The sequence below is a fragment of the Schistocerca nitens genome, chromosome 6, assembly GCF_023898315.1.
Source record: "Schistocerca nitens isolate TAMUIC-IGC-003100 chromosome 6, iqSchNite1.1, whole genome shotgun sequence".
Lineage (NCBI taxonomy): Eukaryota > Metazoa > Arthropoda > Insecta > Orthoptera > Acrididae > Schistocerca > Schistocerca nitens.
The window spans coordinates 663,565,792-663,591,185 of record NC_064619.1 but is presented as its reverse complement, the minus strand read 5'-3'; the positions used below and the strand labels follow the sequence as shown (position 1 = coordinate 663,591,185).

The 25,394-nt window shown below is 56.7% G+C and overlaps 2 non-coding genes and 8 pseudogenes across 2 annotated transcripts; all 10 read left to right on the top strand.

The window, feature by feature from the left end:
* The first annotated feature begins 4,343 nt into the window (after positions 1 to 4,343).
* LOC126191699 (U2 spliceosomal RNA) lies at positions 4,344 to 4,558 on the top strand (annotated as a pseudogene).
* Positions 4,559 to 5,335: 777 nt separating this feature from the next.
* LOC126191707 (U2 spliceosomal RNA) lies at positions 5,336 to 5,448 on the top strand (annotated as a pseudogene).
* A 560-nt stretch (positions 5,449 to 6,008) lies between these two features.
* Positions 6,009 to 6,183, top strand: LOC126191700 (U2 spliceosomal RNA; annotated as a pseudogene).
* Positions 6,184 to 6,929: 746 nt separating this feature from the next.
* On the top strand, positions 6,930 to 7,030 carry LOC126191701 (U2 spliceosomal RNA; annotated as a pseudogene).
* Positions 7,031 to 7,142, top strand: LOC126191713 (U2 spliceosomal RNA; annotated as a pseudogene).
* Positions 7,143 to 13,027: 5,885 nt separating this feature from the next.
* LOC126191698 (U2 spliceosomal RNA) lies at positions 13,028 to 13,242 on the top strand (annotated as a pseudogene).
* A 777-nt stretch (positions 13,243 to 14,019) lies between these two features.
* LOC126191706 (U2 spliceosomal RNA) lies at positions 14,020 to 14,132 on the top strand (annotated as a pseudogene).
* A 560-nt stretch (positions 14,133 to 14,692) lies between these two features.
* Positions 14,693 to 14,861, top strand: LOC126191705 (U2 spliceosomal RNA; annotated as a pseudogene).
* A 6,162-nt stretch (positions 14,862 to 21,023) lies between these two features.
* On the top strand, positions 21,024 to 21,212 carry LOC126191687 (U2 spliceosomal RNA). The gene has a single exon (XR_007538443.1). It is a non-coding gene; the product is annotated as a U2 spliceosomal RNA (small nuclear RNA).
* A 3,438-nt stretch (positions 21,213 to 24,650) lies between these two features.
* On the top strand, positions 24,651 to 24,843 carry LOC126191658 (U2 spliceosomal RNA). The gene has a single exon (XR_007538427.1). It is a non-coding gene; the product is annotated as a U2 spliceosomal RNA (small nuclear RNA).
* Positions 24,844 to 25,394: the final 551 nt, after the last annotated feature.

Sequence of the window (25,394 nt, the reverse complement as noted above, 5' to 3'; positions counted from 1 at the left end):
ACACCGGCCACCTCTGCGACCACTGCGCCATCTGGCAGCGATCGTCGGGCACCCAGTCCGCGTAACAGCGGCCCGGGGCGAGCTGGCGTGCCCAGTCGGCCGGCGCGAGCTACACCTCGTGTTTCTTGCGCCGGCGGCGGGCCGCTGGCGACCGCCGGGCCATCTGTTGGCGGCACGGCGAACACCAGCCGCAGTGCGCCCGACCCGAGCGCCAGGCCGGCGCGAGCTACACCGGCCCCTGCTGCTACCGCTGCGCCACCGGTCAACGGCGCGGCGACCGAAAGCAGCACTGCGCGGCGCACGCCAGATGGCAGCACGGCACCACCACCGACGCAGACGACGGAGCGGCGCGACGTGAGCGGAGGGACTGCAGCTGCGTCTCCGAGACATGGCAGCAAGAAGAGGAGACGCCGACGTCGTAACGACCGTCCCAGTCCCAACCTCCCGCCGCAAAACTCCCGTCCTCCACCTGACCTGACAGACCCTCCTGTACCCTCCGAACAGGGCGCAACTGAGGCAGCTCCGCCGCCCCCCTCCCCTGGCCGACGCTCGGCTAACGGAGAGGCAGCGGCGCTGGCTGGCGGCCCTGGAGAGCGTCCACAACCAGCCATGGGACGCATTCGTCGCGGTCGTCGAGGACTTCATCTCCGAGATCGCCGAGACGAAGCCACAACGTCAGGCAGCCGGAGATCGACAGGATGGGCCACCAGCAGCAGCGCACCGCGGCCAGGGCCGCGCCGACGCTGCTGCCTATCCCCCTCCCCCTGCCCCTACACGCGGCCGCGGTGGGCAGCGCGGTGGACGTGGCGCACGGCGCGCGGCGGCCGCCGAGCGTCGGTACGACGCGAATGCAGCGTCTGAGATTCAGAAGCTGTACCGCGCGGACCGACGCAAGGCGATGCAGCGCGTCCTGGGCGAGACGTCGCCGTACTGCCAAATCGATGGCAACGTGCTCACGGAGCACTTTAAGGGGGTATATTCTAAATCTGACTTCTCTGTTACAGATTTACCAACTGCTGTCCCGGACTTTGCCGCCACCACGCCTCCTGATGTCAGCGAGGAGGTCCTGTCGCTGATCACCTCCGCGGAGGTGCAACAGCGGCTCCAGAAGGCGAGCAACACTGCTCCTGGGGCAGACGGAGTCACCTACTCAGACTTGCGACGTGAGGATCCTGGCTGCCATGTGCTAGCTAGGATCTTCTCGCGCTGCTGGAATGAGCGGAAGACTCCGGTGCAGTGGAAAGTATCCACTACCGTCCTCATCCACAAGAAAGGGGACGTCTCGGACGTGACGAACTGGCGGCCTTTAGCATTGAGCTCCACCATCTCTAAGCTCTTTGCTGCAATCGTTGCGGACCGCACTTCACTCTGGGCAGAGCGTTTGAACCTGCTCTCCCCAGAACAGAAGGGCTTCCGCACGTTTGAAGGCTGCTATGAGCACAACTTCATTGTGCAGACGGCAATTGATGATGCAAGGCGCAGGGGAGGCCAAGCATGCTTTGCTTGGCTTGATCTAGCGAATGCTTTTGGTTCAGTGCCTCACGCTCACCTCCTTGGAGTACTGAGCAGGATGGGACTGCCAGAGCAATTGCACCATCTAATTGCCGACATGTACGATGGTTGCTCCACCCGTGTCCGTACATCTGACGGACTAACGGAGGAGATAGAGATCCTGGCGGGGGTCAAGCAGGGCTGTCCACTGTCGCCCATCGTCTTTAACCTCGCGCTCGAGCCGGTACTTCGCGCCGCAACCTCGCTCAGAAATGAGTGTGGTATTCCGCTTTGCGGCGTCAGTGTGAGTGCACTGGCGTATGCGGACGATATCGTGCTTCTGGCGCGAGATTCAGAGGCGATGCAGACGCTCCTCAATGTTGTGGGTGAGGCGGCGACGTGGGCCGGGCTTACCTTCAAGCCGTCGAAGTGTGCCACGCTTCACATCCGCCGTCGGCAGACACTAGGCTCGGTATTCGCCCTGCAAGGGGGAGAACCAGCCGTGCTCGGTGCGGGTGACGCCTACCTCCATCTTGGCGTCCCCACCGGGTACAAAGTCTCGCAGACGCCAACGGATGCGATCGCGGCAATTCGACGCGACTTGCAGCACCTGGACGCTTCCCTGCTGGCTCCCTGGCAGAAGATCGACGCTGTGCGTGTCTTCCTCCTTCCCAGGCTTGACTTTGTCATGCGGGGCGGAGCGGTACGCAAGGGGCCGCTATCTGCACTTGACAAGGCAGTGAAAGCGGCTGTCAAATCATGGCTCTTCCTTCCACAGCGTGCGTCCACTGAACAGCTGTACCTCGCGCTGGGAGAGGGAGGATGCGGCCTGACGCCGCTCGCGGACGCTGCGGACATCTCGACGATCGTCCACGGCTTCCGCATGCTACACTGCGACGACGCCACCGTCCGCGACATCGCCTGGGCCACTCTATCTACGGCCGCGCGCCGCCGGCTGGGGAGGGAGCCAAGTCGACCCGACTTGGCCACCTACCTTAGCGGCAGCACCGAGGGCGACCTCGCACGTGACGGAGGTGACATCCAGTCACTGTGGACACGCGTCAGGAACGCCACAAGGCGCCTAGCGCCGCGTGGCGTCACCTGGCGCTGGAGTGAACTGTTGTCTGAGTTGCAGGTGGAGGTCGGCGGCCGACCCGCCATCGCTGACGACGCGGAACACGGCGGCATCGGAGGGGTGACGCAGCCGGCCACGGAGAGGACGGCGCTTGGGACTACACGACACCTCGAAGATGGCGGCGATGGACCGCAACACGATGATGACAGCGTGGGACGCACCGTCAACACTGGCGTCGAGCATGTCCGGGTGGGAGGGGGCGCCAAACGTCTTCTCTCGCGGACGCTCCGCGAGTGTTTGAGGCAGCGCCTGCGCAACTTCCTACTCAGGAAACCGGACCAGGGGAAGGTGTTCGAGTGCACCAGGGAATCCACAGCGTCCAACCACTTCATAGCGGGAGGCAAATACACTCGCTTCGCAGACTGGCGCTTTATACATCGCGCCAGACTCGGAGTCGTGCCTCTGAACGGATGTCGCCGCTTTGATGGACGGGCAAACAACAACAAAGCCTGCTGACGCTGTGGCCACAACAACGAGACGCTCCCACACGTGATTAACGCGTGTATGGTGCACTCAGCAGCCCTGCAGTATCGCCACAACGCAGTCCTCAACCGCCTTGCAACAGCAGTCGCTGGGCGACCAAGAAGAGGAAACACTGCTGTTCCTGACATCAGGATCAACCAAGCCGTCATAGGGGACAGCAGCGGGCTGCGTCCGGACCTCGTAATAACTGACGAGGCCGCGAAGACTGTGACCATCGTCGATGTGACAATCCCCTTCGAGAATAGGCGGATTGCGCTCGACAACGCTCGGCAACTGAAGAGGATAAAGTACGCCGACGTTGCGCGCGGATTAGCCGCTCGCGGCTATTCCGTCACTGTCGACGCCCTGGTTGTCGGCAGTCTGGGGGCGTGGGACCGCCAGAACGATGCGGTGCTTCGGCACCTAGGCATCGCCAGCCGCTACTGCCAACTGATGCGGCGATTGATGGTGTCTGACACCATCAAGTGGTCCCGCGACATCTACGTGGAACACATCACTGGCCATCGCCAGTATGTGTCCCCCTAGACTGTGACATGCTCTGACGTCAGGCTGCGAGACCCTCGAGACTGCAGTCGTCGGAGAACTTCGAGGTCGGTGCCTTCGTGTCGGCGGTGTCGAGATTCTCCTACACGACGCGGGATCTGCGGCGCTACACCATCTTCGCGCCGCACTGCAGCAGTGCCGAGTCAGTAGCGGTACGTGCGGTGCTGCCTGGTGCCCCTCCCTCTGTGGTGGCCGCCGAATATGGCCCCCACCTCGGTTGGCGCGGTGCTAGGCGGCGCTGCGCGTGTGCCTACTGCCCGGCAGTCTCCAGCCAGCGTGGGAAGCAACACCCTCCTGCCACGACACCCCAGTGACGTCTGCCGCAAGGCGGACAGAGGGGAGAAGTCCGGCTGAGTGTGACCCGCCTGCGTGCGTGGCGCACCAGCCGCTGGCAGCCGTGCATGTGCAGTGTGCTGTCAGGGCATGGAGATGAATAAAATAAAATAGCCCCTAAATTAGGTCCAATTTACCCCTGGTCTGACGTAAGTAAGGCCGCGCCTAACGCGGGATTAATCTTAAGGTTATATACTTAAGAATCCGCGCCTAACGCGGCCTCATGATATTTAAGTAGTGGGCTTAACCCACGAACTAGAATAGTGATTAAATACTTAAGTACGGTTAGAACCGTTTCTCTTAAATTTTTTCTAAACTTAATAAATCTGTAAAACTCGCATTGTATAGAGTCATGAATATTCTTTCTTAAATTTATACTTCTTAAAAATGTAACTAAGAATTATCTCGATAAATAAAAACCTGTTCTTATCAGCTTAGTATCTGATACGTCCTGCATCGCAGGACCAGAATATTAAACTCATTTTTGGCTCATGACGGAGTGCTAGGGGCTTGCTCCACCTCTGTCGCGGGTTGGCCCGGCATTGCAGTACCGCCGGGATCGGCCCACCTAAAATTAATTAAAACATAGCCTGAAATGGGTTAATATTCTGCAGTGATCAGATATTCAGCTGGTGACAAAACTTGTCGTAGATGTCGATGTCCCCAGTAGTTAGCTGCTTACACACCACGTATTGTTTTAATTAATTTAGATTATCTTAAGTACTTTTTTTTTTTTTTTTTTTTTTTTTTTTTTTTTTTTTTTTTTTTTTGCTGTGTGCTTGACCGCTCTTGCAGCCGCATTACACTAGGCCGGTAATTTATGGGGGCACAGGACAGTGCCTTCGGATGCCTCGTTGGCGTCTCTTATGGTCCGGCCACAGATAATTTTAAATAAATTTTTTGGAGTTATGACCTTAGCTCCTCGCGAACGTCGTCGCCGCCGCCGCCGCCGCCGCCGCCGCCGCCGCAGAATACGTGTGTACACACACACACACACATATGCAGTTGGCGGTGGACGATGTAAGCACTCGGCTAGGTGTAGCTCGCGCCGGCCTCGCGACGGTCTAGCTCGCGCCGGCCTGGCGCTGCTGTGGGGCGGCGTCACGGCTTCTCCGCTGCCCTGGCAGCTAGCGGCGTTCAAATGGGAGTCGCAGTTTACTCTTCGACATGGAGGCTAGTACTGGGCTGTTGATGAGTGCTCTCGTGAAATGTCGTTCCTTCCGGCACTCGCTTTTGCGATGTTTTCGACGGTCGCCTGTTGCCATATCGGCCCGTACCACCGTGTGTCACTCCCACATGTGGAGCGCACACGCTGCAAGCATTTAGGCCCTTCCACTGCGGATTTTCCTTATCGCTTCTCGGCCTTTTGGCTAAGATCAAAGTGTAGTATCTGTTCTTATCAGCTTAATGCTGGTAAGGTCGGATACAAAACACTAGATACGCGATGTATTTCTTTAGTCATTGGTCTCCCAATGCCCGATTATGACGAAGCTGCAGTGGCGGCTCCGGAACGTGGCCAGCCTTGCTGTGAGGGCAGCAACTGCTGGTGCTTCTGCCGGACTCGCCCTGCATTGAATACTTCTCCCTCATTTTCTCCCGATTTTGACGAGGGTTGCGAGATGCTCAGGCCCCATCTGCCCCCTGCTCGATCGAGAGATGGCGATCTGGAGCGCGGCAGATGCAGACCGGTCTCGTGTGTGTCCAGCCTCTGCTGTTGACACCGGCGGCACAGTGGTAGTGACATATGATCCCAGGCATATGATCCTTCACTCTGCTCGCTTTCCTATTTTTCCCCCGGCCAGCTACGTCTGGATCTCCACCGGGGTTGAACACAAGCGTATGACACGCTCTATCTTGGCCAGAACAATTCTCTGGGTCACACCAAGATCTCTTATTCCTAAGATAATTCTTAGTTACGTCCGCCCGAAGTGTGACGCTCCGGTGAATGGCAGGCGCCGTCGAGCAACACCTTCGCGGCTAATTCCTACCGAAGTTGAACCTTTCCTAAGCTTCCTTCCCAAATATTACCTCAATGACTAAAAAATCAGTTCTTATCAGCTTAGTAACTGATACGTCCTGCATCGCAGGACCAGAATATTAAACTCATTTTTGGCTCATGACGGAGTGCTAGGGGCTTGCTCCACCTCTGTCGCGGGTTGGCCCGGCATTGCAGTACCGCCGGGATCGGCCCACCTAAAATTAATTAAAACATAGCCTGAAATGGGTTAATATTCTGCAGTGATCAGATATTCAGCTGGTGACAAAACTTGTCGTAGATGTCGATGTCCCCAGTAGTTAGCTGCTTACACACCACGTATTGTTTTAATTAATTTAGATTATCTTAAGTACTTTTTTTTTTTTTTTTTTTTTTTTTGCTGTGTGCTTGACCGCTCTTGCAGCCGCATTACACTAGGCCGGTAATTTATGGGGGCACAGGACAGTGCCTTCGGATGCCTCGTTGGCGTCTCTTATGGTCCGGCCACAGATAATTTTAAATAAATTTTTTGGAGTTATGACCTTAGCTCCTCGCGAACGTCGTCGCCGCCGCCGCACGCACGCAGAATACGTGTGTACACACACACACACACACACATATGCAGTTGGCGGTGGACGATGTAAGCACTCGGCTAGGTGTAGCTCGCGCCGGCCTCGCGACGGTCTAGCTCGCGCCGGCCTGGCGCTGCTGTGGGGCGGCGTCACGGCTTCTCCGCTGCCCTGGCAGCTAGCGGCGTTCAAATGGGAGTCGCAGTTTACTCTTCGACATGGAGGCTAGTACTGGGCTGTTGATGAGTGCTCTCGTGAAATGTCGTTCCTTCCGGCACTCGCTTTGCGATGTTTTCGACGGTCGCCTGTTGCCATATCGGCCCGTACCACCGTGTGTCACTCCCACATGTGGAGCGCACACGCTGCAAGCATTTAGGCCCTTCCACTGCGGATTTTCCTTATCGCTTCTCGGCCTTTTGGCTAAGATCAAAGTGTAGTATCTGTTCTTATCAGCTTAGTATCTGATACGTCCTGCATCGCAGGACCAGAATATTAAACTCGATCGCTTCTCGGCCTTTTGGCTAAGATCAAATTGTAGTATCTGTTCTTATCAGCTTAATACGAGCTAATATGGGCTGATTTCTGCACCGGGAAGCGGTCGCGCCTATTCTCTTGTTTCAGGTCCGCGACCCGAACAATGGAGCTTGGTGTGACGCTGCCGGCGGACGTCTTCCGCTGCCGGATCTGCTTCGTCACCAAGGCCGCCGGGAGACCTACTTTTGGCGAGTACAAGGACCACTCGGCCCTTCTCCGCCACTACAGGAGGCTGCACGACCCGGAAACGGTTCCCGTTTTCGAGTGCGCGTTTTGCGGCCGACGCGACCCGCAGCTGAAGAAGCTGCCGGCACATCAGCGGTCCTGCAATGCAGAGTCCGCTACCCCCGGCGCTGCCAGTCGGGGGAGTGTGAGTATGGGACACGATGCCGTGTCCGGCTCTCTGGGGCACCCAGAGAGGTCGGCCGGCGGGAGGTCACAGGCGAGGGCCCCCGAAGCTAGTAGGACAGGCCCTTCGTCCTTAGTTAGTGCTGGGCGAAAGCCACAGGCGAAAGCGGCTCGGGAAGCTAGTACCATAGGCCGCCTAGCCTTAGATATTAGAGAGGGGCTATGGCCACAGCCCAGTCCGGTCCCCGAAGCTAGTAGGACAGACCGGCTGGACTTAGGTTTAACATACGCGGCGGTCCTGACCCGCAGTAGCGTGGTGGGCTCACAGGCTGCCTTGCCCTCACCCTGTGTGAGTGTGCAGGCGTCTGCGACGCCCAGGACGGCGGTGGTTGCTACCCCCGCGTCGTGCGTACTGTGTGTGCGCACGCCGAGGTGGTCTGGCATCCCCCTGCTGATACGCTCCGCGACGTCAACCGCGTCGCCACGAGTGCCGAGCGCAAGTTCGGGAGGTGAAGGCAGCACGCTGCCGACGCCTGCCGCCGAACGCGTCGCTCCGGCCAGAGGCGCAGTGTCCGGCAAGGGCCGCGGCTCGCCGCTGCCCGTGCCGGCCATTGCCCCCAGTGGGGTACGCTGGCCACGTCGTGCGGCTGCCACGGGCGCCTCCCGCCCGCCATCTGTCGGGAGTATGGGTACCGGCCTGGGACTGCCGCCCGCATTCGCTGCGCCGCCAAAAGGTGGCTCTGCGATGCGGGTGGACAGTGGCAGGCAGGCTGCCTCGCTCGCCGCGGCCGGTGGTGTTGTTACTCACGGCGCAGCCGCGCCGCTGTTTGACGCACCAAAGGCCGCGAGCCCGGCGGATGTACCGGACGGTGTGGTGCTTGTGCGGTCGCAGACGTATACGCGCCGTGTTTCCTCTGCCCTGCCGGCGGCCACGTCGAGTGACGCCCGTCACTCCGTCTCCGCTCAGGCAGGGAGTGTTACTAACAAAACAGCTCCTGTTTCAGATAATGAGTGGCAAATAGTCACCCCACGGAGGGACAGACGCCGTGCTACAGGACGCAGACCGCCACCTCCGGACCGACGGCGCATTATACCGCCCAGTCCGCGTAACAGCGGCCCTGCGCGAGCCAACGCGCCTGGGCGGCCGGCGCGAGCTACACGAGGTGTACCTCGCGCCGGCGGCCGGGCGCGGGCGACCGCTGGGCCATCTGTTGGCGGCGCGGCGAACACCAGCCGCGGTGCGCCGGGCCCGAGCGCAGTGCCGGCGCGGGCTACACCGGCCACCTCTGCGACCACTGCGCCATCTGGCAGCGATCGTCGGGCACCCAGTCCGCGTAACAGCGGCCCGGGGCGAGCTGGCGTGCCCAGTCGGCCGGCGCGAGCTACACCTCGTGTTTCTTGCGCCGGCGGCGGGCCGCTGGCGACCGCCGGGCCATCTGTTGGCGGCACGGCGAACACCAGCCGCAGTGCGCCCGACCCGAGCGCCAGGCCGGCGCGAGCTACACCGGCCCCTGCTGCTACCGCTGCGCCACCGGTCAACGGCGCGGCGACCGAAAGCAGCACTGCGCGGCGCACGCCAGATGGCAGCACGGCACCACCACCGACGCAGACGACGGAGCGGCGCGACGTGAGCGGAGGGACTGCAGCTGCGTCTCCGAGACATGGCAGCAAGAAGAGGAGACGCCGACGTCGTAACGACCGTCCCAGTCCCAACCTCCCGCCGCAAAACTCCCGTCCTCCACCTGACCTGACAGACCCTCCTGTACCCTCCGAACAGGGCGCAACTGAGGCAGCTCCGCCGCCCCCCTCCCCTGGCCGACGCTCGGCTAACGGAGAGGCAGCGGCGCTGGCTGGCGGCCCTGGAGAGCGTCCACAACCAGCCATGGGACGCATTCGTCGCGGTCGTCGAGGACTTCATCTCCGAGATCGCCGAGACGAAGCCACAACGTCAGGCAGCCGGAGATCGACAGGATGGGCCACCAGCAGCAGCGCACCGCGGCCAGGGCCGCGCCGACGCTGCTGCCTATCCCCCTCCCCCTGCCCCTACACGCGGCCGCGGTGGGCAGCGCGGTGGACGTGGCGCACGGCGCGCGGCGGCCGCCGAGCGTCGGTACGACGCGAATGCAGCGTCTGAGATTCAGAAGCTGTACCGCGCGGACCGACGCAAGGCGATGCAGCGCGTCCTGGGCGAGACGTCGCCGTACTGCCAAATCGATGGCAACGTGCTCACGGAGCACTTTAAGGGGGTATATTCTAAATCTGACTTCTCTGTTACAGATTTACCAACTGCTGTCCCGGACTTTGCCGCCACCACGCCTCCTGATGTCAGCGAGGAGGTCCTGTCGCTGATCACCTCCGCGGAGGTGCAACAGCGGCTCCAGAAGGCGAGCAACACTGCTCCTGGGGCAGACGGAGTCACCTACTCAGACTTGCGACGTGAGGATCCTGGCTGCCATGTGCTAGCTAGGATCTTCTCGCGCTGCTGGAATGAGCGGAAGACTCCGGTGCAGTGGAAAGTATCCACTACCGTCCTCATCCACAAGAAAGGGGACGTCTCGGACGTGACGAACTGGCGGCCTTTAGCATTGAGCTCCACCATCTCTAAGCTCTTTGCTGCAATCGTTGCGGACCGCACTTCACTCTGGGCAGAGCGTTTGAACCTGCTCTCCCCAGAACAGAAGGGCTTCCGCACGTTTGAAGGCTGCTATGAGCACAACTTCATTGTGCAGACGGCAATTGATGATGCAAGGCGCAGGGGAGGCCAAGCATGCTTTGCTTGGCTTGATCTAGCGAATGCTTTTGGTTCAGTGCCTCACGCTCACCTCCTTGGAGTACTGAGCAGGATGGGACTGCCAGAGCAATTGCACCATCTAATTGCCGACATGTACGATGGTTGCTCCACCCGTGTCCGTACATCTGACGGACTAACGGAGGAGATAGAGATCCTGGCGGGGGTCAAGCAGGGCTGTCCACTGTCGCCCATCGTCTTTAACCTCGCGCTCGAGCCGGTACTTCGCGCCGCAACCTCGCTCAGAAATGAGTGTGGTATTCCGCTTTGCGGCGTCAGTGTGAGTGCACTGGCGTATGCGGACGATATCGTGCTTCTGGCGCGAGATTCAGAGGCGATGCAGACGCTCCTCAATGTTGTGGGTGAGGCGGCGACGTGGGCCGGGCTTACCTTCAAGCCGTCGAAGTGTGCCACGCTTCACATCCGCCGTCGGCAGACACTAGGCTCGGTATTCGCCCTGCAAGGGGGAGAACCAGCCGTGCTCGGTGCGGGTGACGCCTACCTCCATCTTGGCGTCCCCACCGGGTACAAAGTCTCGCAGACGCCAACGGATGCGATCGCGGCAATTCGACGCGACTTGCAGCACCTGGACGCTTCCCTGCTGGCTCCCTGGCAGAAGATCGACGCTGTGCGTGTCTTCCTCCTTCCCAGGCTTGACTTTGTCATGCGGGGCGGAGCGGTACGCAAGGGGCCGCTATCTGCACTTGACAAGGCAGTGAAAGCGGCTGTCAAATCATGGCTCTTCCTTCCACAGCGTGCGTCCACTGAACAGCTGTACCTCGCGCTGGGAGAGGGAGGATGCGGCCTGACGCCGCTCGCGGACGCTGCGGACATCTCGACGATCGTCCACGGCTTCCGCATGCTACACTGCGACGACGCCACCGTCCGCGACATCGCCTGGGCCACTCTATCTACGGCCGCGCGCCGCCGGCTGGGGAGGGAGCCAAGTCGACCCGACTTGGCCACCTACCTTAGCGGCAGCACCGAGGGCGACCTCGCACGTGACGGAGGTGACATCCAGTCACTGTGGACACGCGTCAGGAACGCCACAAGGCGCCTAGCGCCGCGTGGCGTCACCTGGCGCTGGAGTGAACTGTTGTCTGAGTTGCAGGTGGAGGTCGGCGGCCGACCCGCCATCGCTGACGACGCGGAACACGGCGGCATCGGAGGGGTGACGCAGCCGGCCACGGAGAGGACGGCGCTTGGGACTACACGACACCTCGAAGATGGCGGCGATGGACCGCAACACGATGATGACAGCGTGGGACGCACCGTCAACACTGGCGTCGAGCATGTCCGGGTGGGAGGGGGCGCCAAACGTCTTCTCTCGCGGACGCTCCGCGAGTGTTTGAGGCAGCGCCTGCGCAACTTCCTACTCAGGAAACCGGACCAGGGGAAGGTGTTCGAGTGCACCAGGGAATCCACAGCGTCCAACCACTTCATAGCGGGAGGCAAATACACTCGCTTCGCAGACTGGCGCTTTATACATCGCGCCAGACTCGGAGTCGTGCCTCTGAACGGATGTCGCCGCTTTGATGGACGGGCAAACAACAACAAAGCCTGCTGACGCTGTGGCCACAACAACGAGACGCTCCCACACGTGATTAACGCGTGTATGGTGCACTCAGCAGCCCTGCAGTATCGCCACAACGCAGTCCTCAACCGCCTTGCAACAGCAGTCGCTGGGCGACCAAGAAGAGGAAACACTGCTGTTCCTGACATCAGGATCAACCAAGCCGTCATAGGGGACAGCAGCGGGCTGCGTCCGGACCTCGTAATAACTGACGAGGCCGCGAAGACTGTGACCATCGTCGATGTGACAATCCCCTTCGAGAATAGGCGGATTGCGCTCGACAACGCTCGGCAACTGAAGAGGATAAAGTACGCCGACGTTGCGCGCGGATTAGCCGCTCGCGGCTATTCCGTCACTGTCGACGCCCTGGTTGTCGGCAGTCTGGGGGCGTGGGACCGCCAGAACGATGCGGTGCTTCGGCACCTAGGCATCGCCAGCCGCTACTGCCAACTGATGCGGCGATTGATGGTGTCTGACACCATCAAGTGGTCCCGCGACATCTACGTGGAACACATCACTGGCCATCGCCAGTATGTGTCCCCCTAGACTGTGACATGCTCTGACGTCAGGCTGCGAGACCCTCGAGACTGCAGTCGTCGGAGAACTTCGAGGTCGGTGCCTTCGTGTCGGCGGTGTCGAGATTCTCCTACACGACGCGGGATCTGCGGCGCTACACCATCTTCGCGCCGCACTGCAGCAGTGCCGAGTCAGTAGCGGTACGTGCGGTGCTGCCTGGTGCCCCTCCCTCTGTGGTGGCCGCCGAATATGGCCCCCACCTCGGTTGGCGCGGTGCTAGGCGGCGCTGCGCGTGTGCCTACTGCCCGGCAGTCTCCAGCCAGCGTGGGAAGCAACACCCTCCTGCCACGACACCCCAGTGACGTCTGCCGCAAGGCGGACAGAGGGGAGAAGTCCGGCTGAGTGTGACCCGCCTGCGTGCGTGGCGCACCAGCCGCTGGCAGCCGTGCATGTGCAGTGTGCTGTCAGGGCATGGAGATGAATAAAATAAAATAGCCCCTAAATTAGGTCCAATTTACCCCTGGTCTGACGTAAGTAAGGCCGCGCCTAACGCGGGATTAATCTTAAGGTTATATACTTAAGAATCCGCGCCTAACGCGGCCTCATGATATTTAAGTAGTGGGCTTAACCCACGAACTAGAATAGTGATTAAATACTTAAGTACGGTTAGAACCGTTTCTCTTAAATTTTTTCTAAACTTAATAAATCTGTAAAACTCGCATTGTATAGAGTCATGAATATTCTTTCTTAAATTTATACTTCTTAAAAATGTAACTAAGAATTATCTCGATAAATAAAAACCTGTTCTTATCAGCTTAGTATCTGATACGTCCTGCATCGCAGGACCAGAATATTAAACTCATTTTTGGCTCATGACGGAGTGCTAGGGGCTTGCTCCACCTCTGTCGCGGGTTGGCCCGGCATTGCAGTACCGCCGGGATCGGCCCACCTAAAATTAATTAAAACATAGCCTGAAATGGGTTAATATTCTGCAGTGATCAGATATTCAGCTGGTGACAAAACTTGTCGTAGATGTCGATGTCCCCAGTAGTTAGCTGCTTACACACCACGTATTGTTTTAATTAATTTAGATTATCTTAAGTACTTTTTTTTTTTTTTTTTTTTTTTTTTTTTTTTTTTTTTTTTTTTTTGCTGTGTGCTTGACCGCTCTTGCAGCCGCATTACACTAGGCCGGTAATTTATGGGGGCACAGGACAGTGCCTTCGGATGCCTCGTTGGCGTCTCTTATGGTCCGGCCACAGATAATTTTAAATAAATTTTTTGGAGTTATGACCTTAGCTCCTCGCGAACGTCGTCGCCGCCGCCGCCGCCGCCGCCGCCGCCGCCGCAGAATACGTGTGTACACACACACACACACATATGCAGTTGGCGGTGGACGATGTAAGCACTCGGCTAGGTGTAGCTCGCGCCGGCCTCGCGACGGTCTAGCTCGCGCCGGCCTGGCGCTGCTGTGGGGCGGCGTCACGGCTTCTCCGCTGCCCTGGCAGCTAGCGGCGTTCAAATGGGAGTCGCAGTTTACTCTTCGACATGGAGGCTAGTACTGGGCTGTTGATGAGTGCTCTCGTGAAATGTCGTTCCTTCCGGCACTCGCTTTTGCGATGTTTTCGACGGTCGCCTGTTGCCATATCGGCCCGTACCACCGTGTGTCACTCCCACATGTGGAGCGCACACGCTGCAAGCATTTAGGCCCTTCCACTGCGGATTTTCCTTATCGCTTCTCGGCCTTTTGGCTAAGATCAAAGTGTAGTATCTGTTCTTATCAGCTTAATGCTGGTAAGGTCGGATACAAAACACTAGATACGCGATGTATTTCTTTAGTCATTGGTCTCCCAATGCCCGATTATGACGAAGCTGCAGTGGCGGCTCCGGAACGTGGCCAGCCTTGCTGTGAGGGCAGCAACTGCTGGTGCTTCTGCCGGACTCGCCCTGCATTGAATACTTCTCCCTCATTTTCTCCCGATTTTGACGAGGGTTGCGAGATGCTCAGGCCCCATCTGCCCCCTGCTCGATCGAGAGATGGCGATCTGGAGCGCGGCAGATGCAGACCGGTCTCGTGTGTGTCCAGCCTCTGCTGTTGACACCGGCGGCACAGTGGTAGTGACATATGATCCCAGGCATATGATCCTTCACTCTGCTCGCTTTCCTATTTTTCCCCCGGCCAGCTACGTCTGGATCTCCACCGGGGTTGAACACAAGCGTATGACACGCTCTATCTTGGCCAGAACAATTCTCTGGGTCACACCAAGATCTCTTATTCCTAAGATAATTCTTAGTTACGTCCGCCCGAAGTGTGACGCTCCGGTGAATGGCAGGCGCCGTCGAGCAACACCTTCGCGGCTAATTCCTACCGAAGTTGAACCTTTCCTAAGCTTCCTTCCCAAATATTACCTCAATGACTAAAAAATCAATCAGCTTAGTAACTGATACGTCCTGCATCGCAGGACCAGAATATTAAACTCATTTTTGGCTCATGACGGAGTGCTAGGGGCTTGCTCCACCTCTGTCGCGGGTTGGCCCGGCATTGCAGTACCGCCGGGATCGGCCCACCTAAAATTAATTAAAACATAGCCTGAAATGGGTTAATATTCTGCAGTGATCAGATATTCAGCTGGTGACAAAACTTGTCGTAGATGTCGATGTCCCCAGTAGTTAGCTGCTTACACACCACGTATTGTTTTAATTAATTTAGATTATCTTAAGTACTTTTTTTTTTTTTTTTTTTTTTTTGCTGTGTGCTTGACCGCTCTTGCAGCCGCATTACACTAGGCCGGTAATTTATGGGGGCACAGGACAGTGCCTTCGGATGCCTCGTTGGCGTCTCTTATGGTCCGGCCACAGATAATTTTAAATAAATTTTTTGGAGTTATGACCTTAGCTCCTCGCGAACGTCGTCGCCGCCGCCGCACGCACGCAGAATACGTGTGTACACACACACACACACACACATATGCAGTTGGCGGTGGACGATGTAAGCACTCGGCTAGGTGTAGCTCGCGCCGGCCTCGCGACGGTCTAGCTCGCGCCGGCCTGGCGCTGCTGTGGGGCGGCGTCACGGCTTCTCCGCTGCCCTGGCAGCTAGCGGCGTTCAAATGGGAGTCGCAGTTTACTCTTCGACATGGAGGCTAGTACTGGGCTGTTGATGAGTGCTCTAGTGAAATGTCGTTCCTTCCGGCACTCGCTTTTGCCATGTTTTCGACGGTCGCCTGTTGCCATATCGGCCCGTACCACCGTGTGTCACTCCCACATGTGGAGCGCACACGCTGCAAGCATTTAGGCCCTTCCACTGCGGATTTTCCTTATCGCTTCTCGGCCTTTTGGCTAAGAAGCACCCCGCGAGCGGAGCGTTCTGTTGGGCTCTGTCGCGGGTTTGGGTCACCTCTCGCGTATAGCGATCGAGGTTTCGTTTGTTCTTTATTTCTCCGTCGTTGACATTTTTGCGGTGACATGACCAATCGGTCGAATAGTATACAGTGTGTGTTCGACAGAGCCGCAAGACGGCCGACCGCGTTTGAAATACAAGAATGGATTTTTGGCGATCTACGTGTACCGGAACATGATGTTGACACCTTCCAACTGGATTTCGTCTTGTTTTCGTTATTTGTGAAATTCGTCAACCAGGAGCAATACGAAAAGTATGGCCTGGCTCTAGCGGGCGAACATCCGTTCCGCTATTTCGATGGCAGTGTTGGTACAGTGACAATCGTGCCGTCTGGGTTTGGCATACGGACTGTGCGGGTGTTCAACGTACCCCCTGAGTGTCCGAATGAAGTCATCGGCCGTGTCTTGTCGCGGTATGGCACGGTGCTCAGCATCACGAATGAGAGGTGGGGCAGTGCCTACCGCTTCCAAGGCAACAGCGGCGTTCGTAGTGTCCGCATGGACCTCCGCCAGCACGTACCGTCGTATTTAAATATTGCGAGTACCAGGGCCCAGGTCACCTATATTGGGCAACCGCAGACTTGCTCCCTTTGTCAATCGACGGAGCATCTCCGCGTGGATTGCCCGCGCCGGCGCCCTGTGCAACTGCCGCGGGAACGCGCTGCTGGTACCGACCTTGTGCCTCTCCTCAGCGAGGTAGTGGCGGGTGCTGCCCGCCGTCCCGCTGAGCGGCCTGACGTGTCACCCCCGCCAGATGCAGTGCAACCGGCACCCAGTGCACCGGTTGACGAACCCGTCCCGGACCGGGCGCCCGTTGTGGCGGTACCGCCGGCGGCGGCTGATGTGCCCGCTATGGCGAGTGATGTGGTCGCTGTGGAACAGATGGATGTCGTTATTCCTACCCCACCCCTCCCGGCAGATGACGCTAAGTCCCCCCGCCGTCGTCATCGACGCAAGAAGGCGAACCCAGACCAATCGGCGGAGGCGGCGGACGTTTTCCGTCCCCCTGAAAGCGGCAGTGAGACTGACTCTCAGGCCTCCTCGGTTTCCCGCTCTGTTTCCGCTGACCGCTCGGGCGGTATGCGGCAAACTGCTCGGCAACTAGAGGCTCTTATCAGTTCATCGCGAGATCGGGGAGCGATCCCTGCAAAACGGAAACATGACCAGGGTAGCGATCAGCCACTGCAGCGTACTCGTACCCTTTCACATCCTACTGCGTCCGAACCGTCTGCGCCGCCTGGCTCGGACTATCCTGCCGATGGGGGAGGCCTGAACTGGGCTGACGACGAGGGCGATGAAATGCGTGATTGAGTGGGCTTTCCCCACATGAGCTGCTTGGTATTATTTTCTCACATCCGGGGTGATATAGCGGGGTTCCGATGTGGATGTTTCCACACCTGCTTCCCTACGGCCGTGACCCTATATGCCGTTCTTTCCTCTGTGTTGCTCTCCCATGCCTGCCTTTGACCGTCCGCCGGGAGCCCTCTCCCTTTTAACGGTCAATATTAACTCCATCTCCAATCCGGTCAAACTTCGCTCTTTGAAGGACTTTCTCCGCCTTGGTGCGTTTGATGTGGTATTTCTCCAGGAGGTTTGTGCCCCTTTTCTATCTGACCTAGTTGGTTATGAGGCACTGTATAACATCGACCCTGACGCCCGGCGGGGTACTGCTTTGCTCTACCGATCAGAGTTCACTCCATCCCATGTTACCACGCTCCCCAATGGTCGTGTCCTTGCATGTATCCTTCAAGATGTCCTTTTTCTAAATGTCTATGCTCCTTCTGGTGCTAACCACAGGCATGACAGAACGACACTTTTTCAGTCTGATATCCCCCCTTTCTTAGCAGCTCGTCGCCCTATTGTCTTTGGCAGAGACTTCAACTGTGTGGTAGCCGGAGTTGACCAGGTCCCGACGCCTATGCGGTGTGAAGCGCTCGCTTCACTCCTTCGAGCGGCTGACCTTACTGACACGTGGCGCCACTTTCATCCCGCCTACACGCAATTTACCCACATCTATCCCACTGGAGCCAGCCGTATAGATCGTGTTTATGTCTCGACTGATTTGACTCCCGCCCTTTGTGCCGTCCAAGTCATACCCGTGGCCTTTAGTGACCACTGTGCGTACTCGTGTTCCTTGCGTATCGCGGGTCCAGCCCCGGTTCCTCGTGGCACCTTTTGGAAGATGAATACCCTTCATCTGCCAATGCCCGAACTTCGTGCTCTTGTCACGAAAACATGGCAGGACTGTCTCACGGACACTTCCCGGTACCCTACCACGGTGGTTTGGTGGATCCGCTGTGCGAAACCCCGGCTGCGACGTGTTCTCCGACAATATAGTCGCGACGTCGCCCACTGGAAACGTAGCACGTTAGCCTTCTATCAGCAGTGTCTCATTGACGCCCTGACTCTTCCTGCTGACAGGTATGATCAGCTCCGCATGCGCCTCAACAAAATTAAAGCGAAAATCCTTCGCTTCTCTCGGGAGAAAGCCGACGGTATGGTGGTGCGGTGTCGTTCTGAATACCTGATTGAAGGCGAGAGGCCATCCATCTATCACCTTGCCTCTGAACGAACTCGTGCCAAGAAGAACGCCATTCTGCGCCTTAAAGCAGATGATGGTAAGCGTATCACAGACTACCGTGAAGTCCTCCAACACCTGACGGACCATTTCACCAACCTCTTCCAGGATGTTGAGGTCGACGTCGCCGCACAACATGCACTTATCAGTGGGGTGCCAACTTCTTTGGATCGTCATGACCGCGGCTCTTTAACCGAGCCACTGACACTCGCTGAACTCACATCTGTCCTCCGTGCCTGTCCGGGACACAAGTCACCTGGCCCCGACGGTCTCCCTTATGAGTTCTACCGACAATTTTGGGACCTGCTCGGCGACCGTTTCTGCACAATGTGCGAGGAGATTTTCGCTGGATGCGACTTACCCGCCGAATTTTTAACTGGACGTATTGCCCTTATTCCAAAGGTGACTGGCCACTGTCGAGCTCAGGACCTGCGTCCTATCACTGTTCTTAACACTGACTATAAGTTGGTGGCACGATGTGTGGCCTCTCGTCTCAAACAGGCGATGACTAAGGTACTTTGCCCCACTCAATCCTGTGGCGTTTCGCGTCGGAACATCTTCACCGCCGCTTCCCTATACCGCGATGTTATCCTCCTCACCGCCGACACTCGCACCTCAGCTGCCATTCTTTCCTTGGACTTCGCCGGTGCCTTTGACAGAGTCTCGCACCCTTACCTGCTGGCCGTTATGTCGCGGATGGGTTTTGGGGAGCGCTTCATACGCATCATCCGCAACTTCTTGCATGGGGCGAATTCCACTGTCGTGGTGAACGGTTGCCGGTCGCGCCCCATTCCTATCAGACGGTCGGTTCGACAGGGATGTCCCTTGTCGATGTATCTGTTTGCCTTAGCGCTAGACCCCGTGCTGCGTGACATTGGCCGGTTAGTCGACGGTGTCGCTCTTCCAGGCGTCACCTTCCGCTGTGCGGCCTACGCCGACGACGTTGGTGTGTTTGTTGCTAACGCCAGGGACATCGATTCCGCTCGCCGCGTCCTCGACGTCTACGAACGGGCCTCCGGTGCTCAGTTAAATCCCAACAAGACCGTGCTGCTTCCGCTAGGGCCCCGTTCGTTGACCGTCGAACGCCCCTGGTACCGCGTTGTGGGGGAACAGCGTATCTTGGGTCTTGAGGTGACTGCCTGTCCGCAGCGTATGTTAACCCTCACGTGGCGGCGGCTTCTAACACGCATCCGAGGCCTTTGCGTGAGCCACGCTGATCGGCGACTCGACCTCCATCAACGCGTCCAGCTGATTAATGGTTATCTCCTATCACGGGCATGGTATGTCGCCCAACTCCTTACGCTACCCAAACAGATCGGCCGAGCCATATCACAAGCGGTATATTGGCTTTTGTGGCGGCATGCGCTGTTCAAGGTTGATGCGCTGACTTGTACGCTGCCGAAGGTCGATGGTGGCCTCGGCCTCATTGACTTTTCCCGGAAATGTGCGGCCCTGCTGATTCACCGTGTTGCCACTTTGCGCGACGCCGACCCAGGCGGGACTACAGCGGTCCTCTTCGACCGTTATCGTCCGCACTCGGCGCGTGCACCGGTGTGTTTGACGCATATTCCGTTCCGGCTGACGACGGTCAAAGACTATTATCTCCACCGCAGTTATGTTCTCCCAGTGGCCACGGACAAGGCGCGCACATCGCGGCGCCTTTACCATGCACTTCGCGGCCAGCCCACACCGCATAAATTGGAGGGCAGACGACCATCCGTCATTTGGCGCCATGTTTGGGCTAATATCAACAACTCCTCCCTTCCCACGGAAGTTTCGGCGCTCTGGTATCGTGTCGTCAACAACTTGATTCCCACCAATCATCGCCTGGCGGCCATCCGTCTACGGCCATCGGCTGCTTGCGGCCGGTGTGGTGACATCGATACCAGAGAACACCGTCTCCTCTGCCCCCTCGTCATGGAAGTGTGGGACCTTGCCCGTGGGCTCTTAGCGCTGATTGGCGGGACGACACCGGACAATGTATCCATCGACTGGTTCCTTACCCCTGATCTTCAAACCAACCCCCGGACGCGACGTAACGCAATGGTGTGGCTCTTGGGCCACACCATTTTCACGATCTATGACCTTTCCCTAACCGATGCTGTCACCTTCATGGATTACCTGTGGAGCCAGCATCGTCTGATGGAATCTGAACGAACATACACCAATACCTTTGCTCGATTTTTGAAGGTTGCCATGATTCATGGATACCAAAAGGTGTTCAGGGTTAACTAAAGCACCTAGTATACCCTAAATTTGGCATTGGCCTTCTGGGCATCACTGGCGTAGGCTATTCTGTGATACAACTGATTTGACAATTGGTTCCCTGGGAATTGAGAAAACATTTATGAGTAATTCTGGGAAAATTGGAAAACAAGTAATGTTCTTAGAGGATTTTCCTTCGTTAATTCTATGGGCGATGGGATTATCTCGCCAGTTCCGTTTCATTTGTGTGTCCTGCCGTCCCTGGTTTTACTTTGCCTTCATTTATGTCTTTATTTCTTTATTGCTTTTAGTTCAAAACCACCAATTGCTTCACACCTGCAGAGTGAGGTGTGTTTCTGAGTATTGTGTCGACGTTCCATGTGGCATAGCAGAGTGTGCCTCTGTTTTTATTTTTTAATTCCATTTTCTGGCAATAAGGCTTGCCACTACCAGCACACAGCTTAACGTGCTGCGTTGACACACGAGGATGGCGGCAAATTTGGAGAGGACAAGGAAGGGCTATAGGGGAGGAAGGAGGCCCAAAAAAAAAAAAAAAGTGTAGTAAAAAAAAAAAAAAAAAGTGTAGTATCTGTTCTTATCAGCTTAGTATCTGATACGTCCGGCATCGCAGGACCAGAATATTAAACTCATTTTTGGCTCATGACGGAGTGCTAGGGGCTTGCTCTACCTCTGTCGCGGGTTGGCCCGGCATTGCAGTACCGCCGGGATCGGCCCACCTAAAATTAATTAAAACATAGCCTGAAATGGGTTAATATTCTGCAGTGATCAGATATTCAGCTGGTGACAAAACTTGTCGTAGATGTCGATGTCCCCAGTAGTTAGCTGCTTACACACCACGTATTGTTTTAATTAATTTAGATTATCTTAAGTACTTTTTTTTTTTTTTTTTTTTTTTTTTTTTTTTTTTTTTTGCTGTGTGCTTGACCGCTCTTGCAGCCGCATTACACTAGGCCGGTAATTTATGGGGGCACAGGACAGTGCCTTCAGATGCCTCGTTGGCGTCTCTTATGGTCCGGCCACAGATAATTTTAAATAAATTTTTTGGAGTTATGACCTTAGCTCCTCGCGAACGTCGTCGCCGCCGCCGCCGCCGCCGCCGCACGCACGCAGAATACGTGTGTACACACACACACACACACACACACACACACACATATGCAGTTGGCGGTGGACGATGTAAGCACTCGGCTAGGTGTAGCTCGCGCCGGCCTCGCGACGGTCTAGCTCGTGCCGGCCTGGCGCTGCTGTGGGGCGGCGTCACGGCTTCTCCGCTGCCCTGGCAGCTAGCGGCGTTCAAATGGGAGTCGCAGTTTACTCTTCGACATGGAGGCTAGTACTGGGCTGTTGATGAGTGCTCTCGTGAAATGTCGTTCCTTCCGGCACTCGCTTTTGCCATGTTTTCGACGGTCGCCTGTTGCCATATCGGCCCGTACCACCGTGCGTCACTCCCACATGTGGAGCGCACACGCTGCAAGCATTTAGGCCCTTCCACTGCGGATTTTCCTTCTACGCTTCCTCCACAGGCCGTCCTTCTTCTGCGTGAATCCCGCAGGCTCTACCGCTCCTTCCTCCGCACTCGTGACCGGGATACTCTCACCCGCCACCGGCAATTACAGCGACATATCCGGAACCTCCTTACAGCAAAGAAACGCCGGGACTGGCGTCAGACATGCACACGCCTCAACTCCACCCTCCCTGTCAACTCCTCCAAGTACTGGTCTGCCTTCCACCGCCTTACTGGTAGCCATCCCACCCCGCATTACCCCATCCTCCATGATGATCGCCCTTTTCCTGACAACCTCAGTAAGGCTAACCATTTTGCTTCCCACCTATCCGAGGTCTTCTCCATTCCTGACGATCCCCATTTTGATTACTCCCTCTTCCCCACTGTCCTTGACCGCACTGACACCTCGGTCCCCCCGCTCGCCCCTAGCTTCCAGTACTTGGATCGGCTACCCCCCTCCGACATCAACACTCCCATCACCATGCAAGACATCACACTCGTCCTCCGCTCCAAACGCAACACCGCCCCTGGTCATGATGGCGTCACCTACCGTCACCTCAAGGAATCCCCTCCATCCTTCCTGTCTGTCCTTGCTACCCTGTACAATGTCCTCCTCTCCACTGGATTTTACCCTGACCTGTGGAAGACTTCCCGTGTCCTGCTGTTCCCTAAGCCTAACAAACCCCCCTCTGCTACCTCTTCCTATCGTCCCATCTGCCTCACCTCCGTGTTCAGTAAGGTCTTTGAGGCCATCCTCTCTCGCCGTATCCACTGCCACCTTAACCAGCACCGCCTCCTTCCTCTTACCCAATGTGGCTTCCGGCCTTCCTTCTCTGCTGACGACCAGCTCCTTAACCTTACCCATCTTCTTTCCCTCCAACTTAACTCCCGTCGCTCTGCTATCTTTGTTTCCCTTGACCTCCAGAACGCCTATGACCGTGTCTGGCATCCCGGGCTCCTTTTCAAACTCCAGACCTATGCTCTCCCCATCAACTTCGTCCGTCTCGTTGCTTCCTTCCTCTCCCATCGTCCCTCCTATGTGACTATCCACAATTCCAACTCCCGTACTTTCTACCCCTCTGCCGGCGTGCCCCAAGGTTCTGTCCTTTCCCCTCTCCTCTATCTCCTGTACACTGCTGATATGCCCAAACCTCCCCCTCCTGTTCATCTTCTCCAGTTCGCTGATGACACCGCCTTCCTAGCCCTTTCTCCTACCCTTCAACGGTCCCAACGTACTCTCCAAACCCACCTTGACCAATTCACCGCTTGGTGCAACCAGTGGTTCCTCCGTGTTAATCCCTCCAAGACCCAGGTGATCATCATAGGCCGCACCACCCGTTCCTTCCGCCTCCATGATTTCTACCTCACCATTTATGGCCGTCCTATCCACCTCACTCCTACCCTCAAATACCTTGGCCTCACCCTCGACCGCCACCTCACCTGGACTCCCCATCTCCTTACCATCCAAAACAAAGCTCACCACCGCCTCCGCCTCCTGAAACTCCTGTCCGGCCGGACATGGGGTCTGCATCCTTCTACCATCCTCCACACCTACAAATCCATGATCCGCCCCATCCTTTGTTATGCCAGCATCGCTTGGATTTCCGCCCCTCCCCGGTTCTATAACGCCCTCCAAATCCTCGAACGCCATGCGCTCTGCCTCGCCTTCCGCATCCGCCTTCCGTCCCCCACGCGCATCCTCTATGACCTCATCCCCTTCCCCCACCTTCTCCTTTTCCTTGAACACATCCGCACCCTCTATGTTGTCCGTCGCCTTGATCCCCCTCACACCCTGGTGTCTCCCTTCCTCTCCACTCCCGACCAGTTGCCGCGCCTTTACCGTTGTGTCCCTCCCTCTCTCCATCTCCACACCCTCCATCTCCTTTCCCAACACAACTTCCACCGTCTACCGCTCCCGGATGATGAGCTTCGCCCTGACATCTACCCTTCCTACCAACTCTAACCCCCTCTTCCTGCCTCCTCCTCCGGGCTCCCTCTCCTCCCCCTCCCTCCTTCTGAGCGGATTTCCCCTCCCCCTCCATCTCTTGTGCCTTCTTTCAGTGTCTCTGCGCTCCCTCCTGCCCTGTCTTCCCTTTTCCTCTCCCGCCCCATGTGTCTCCTGCCTCTTCGTGAACCCACGGTTACTCCTCCTCCCTTCCTCCCGCCGCTTCCCCAGCTGCCCCATGCTCTCCCCTCCTTTTCCATCCTCTCTGCCCTTTCCCTCGGCAGGTCCCACCTGGTAGTTTTATTCTTCGTCGTGTGTGCTCCGAGTGGGTTTTAAGTGTGTTGTTTCGGAGTGTTTTTAATACTGTGGCCGACTTTTAACCTGTGCCTGTGCATCTAGTGACTTCCATGTGTTTTAAGAATCACCAATTGTGTTTTTTAACTTTCTGGTGACTTTTTTTTAACTGTCCCCAATGAACGTCTACATATCAGTGTATTTTTACCTCCATTTTCTCCCCTTATATTGCTTTATGTTCCCCTTTTTTACCTCCTTATGTATGTATTATTTTATTCTTGTTTTAATTGTCCTGTCACTCGGCTGAAGAGCGGCGGATTGTGCTGCTGACAGCCCTCCCCTGCCCATATGGGGCAGGGGAATGAAATCACAATAAAGAAAAAAAAAAAAAAAAAAAAAAAAAAAGGATTTTCCTTATCGCTTCTCGGCCTTTTGGCTAAGATCAAAGTGTAGTATCTGTTCTTATCAGCTTAGTATCTGATACGTCCTGCATCGCAGGACCAGAATATTAAACTCATTTTTGGCTCATGACGGAGTGCTAGGGGCTTGCTCCACCTCTGTCGCGGGTTGGCCCGGCATTGCAGTACCGCCGGGATCGGCCCACCTAAAATTAATTAAAACATAGCCTGAAATGGGTTAATATTCTGCAGTGATCAGATATTCAGCTGGTGACAAAACTTGTCGTAGATGTCGATGTCCCCAGTAGTTAGCTGCTTACACACCACGTATTGTTTTAATTAATTTAGATTATCTTAAGTACTTTTTTTTTTTTTTTTTTTTTTTTCTTTTTTTTTTTTTTTTTTGCTGTGTGCTTGACCGCTCTTGCAGCCGCATTACACTAGGCTGGTAATTTATGGGGGCACAGGACAGTGCCTTCGGATGCCTCGTTGGCGTCTCTTATGGTCCGGCCACAGATAATTTTAAATAAATTTTTTGGAGTTATGACCTTAGCTCCTCGCGAACGTCGTCGCCGCCGCCGCACGCACGCAGAATACGTGTGTACACACACACACACACACACATATGCAGTTGGCGGTGGACGATGTAAGCACTCGGCTAGGTGTAGCTCGCGCCGGCCTCGCGACGGTCTAGCTCGCGCCGGCCTGGCGCTGCTGTGGGGCGGCGTCACGGCTTCTCCGCTGCCCTGGCAGCTAGCGGCG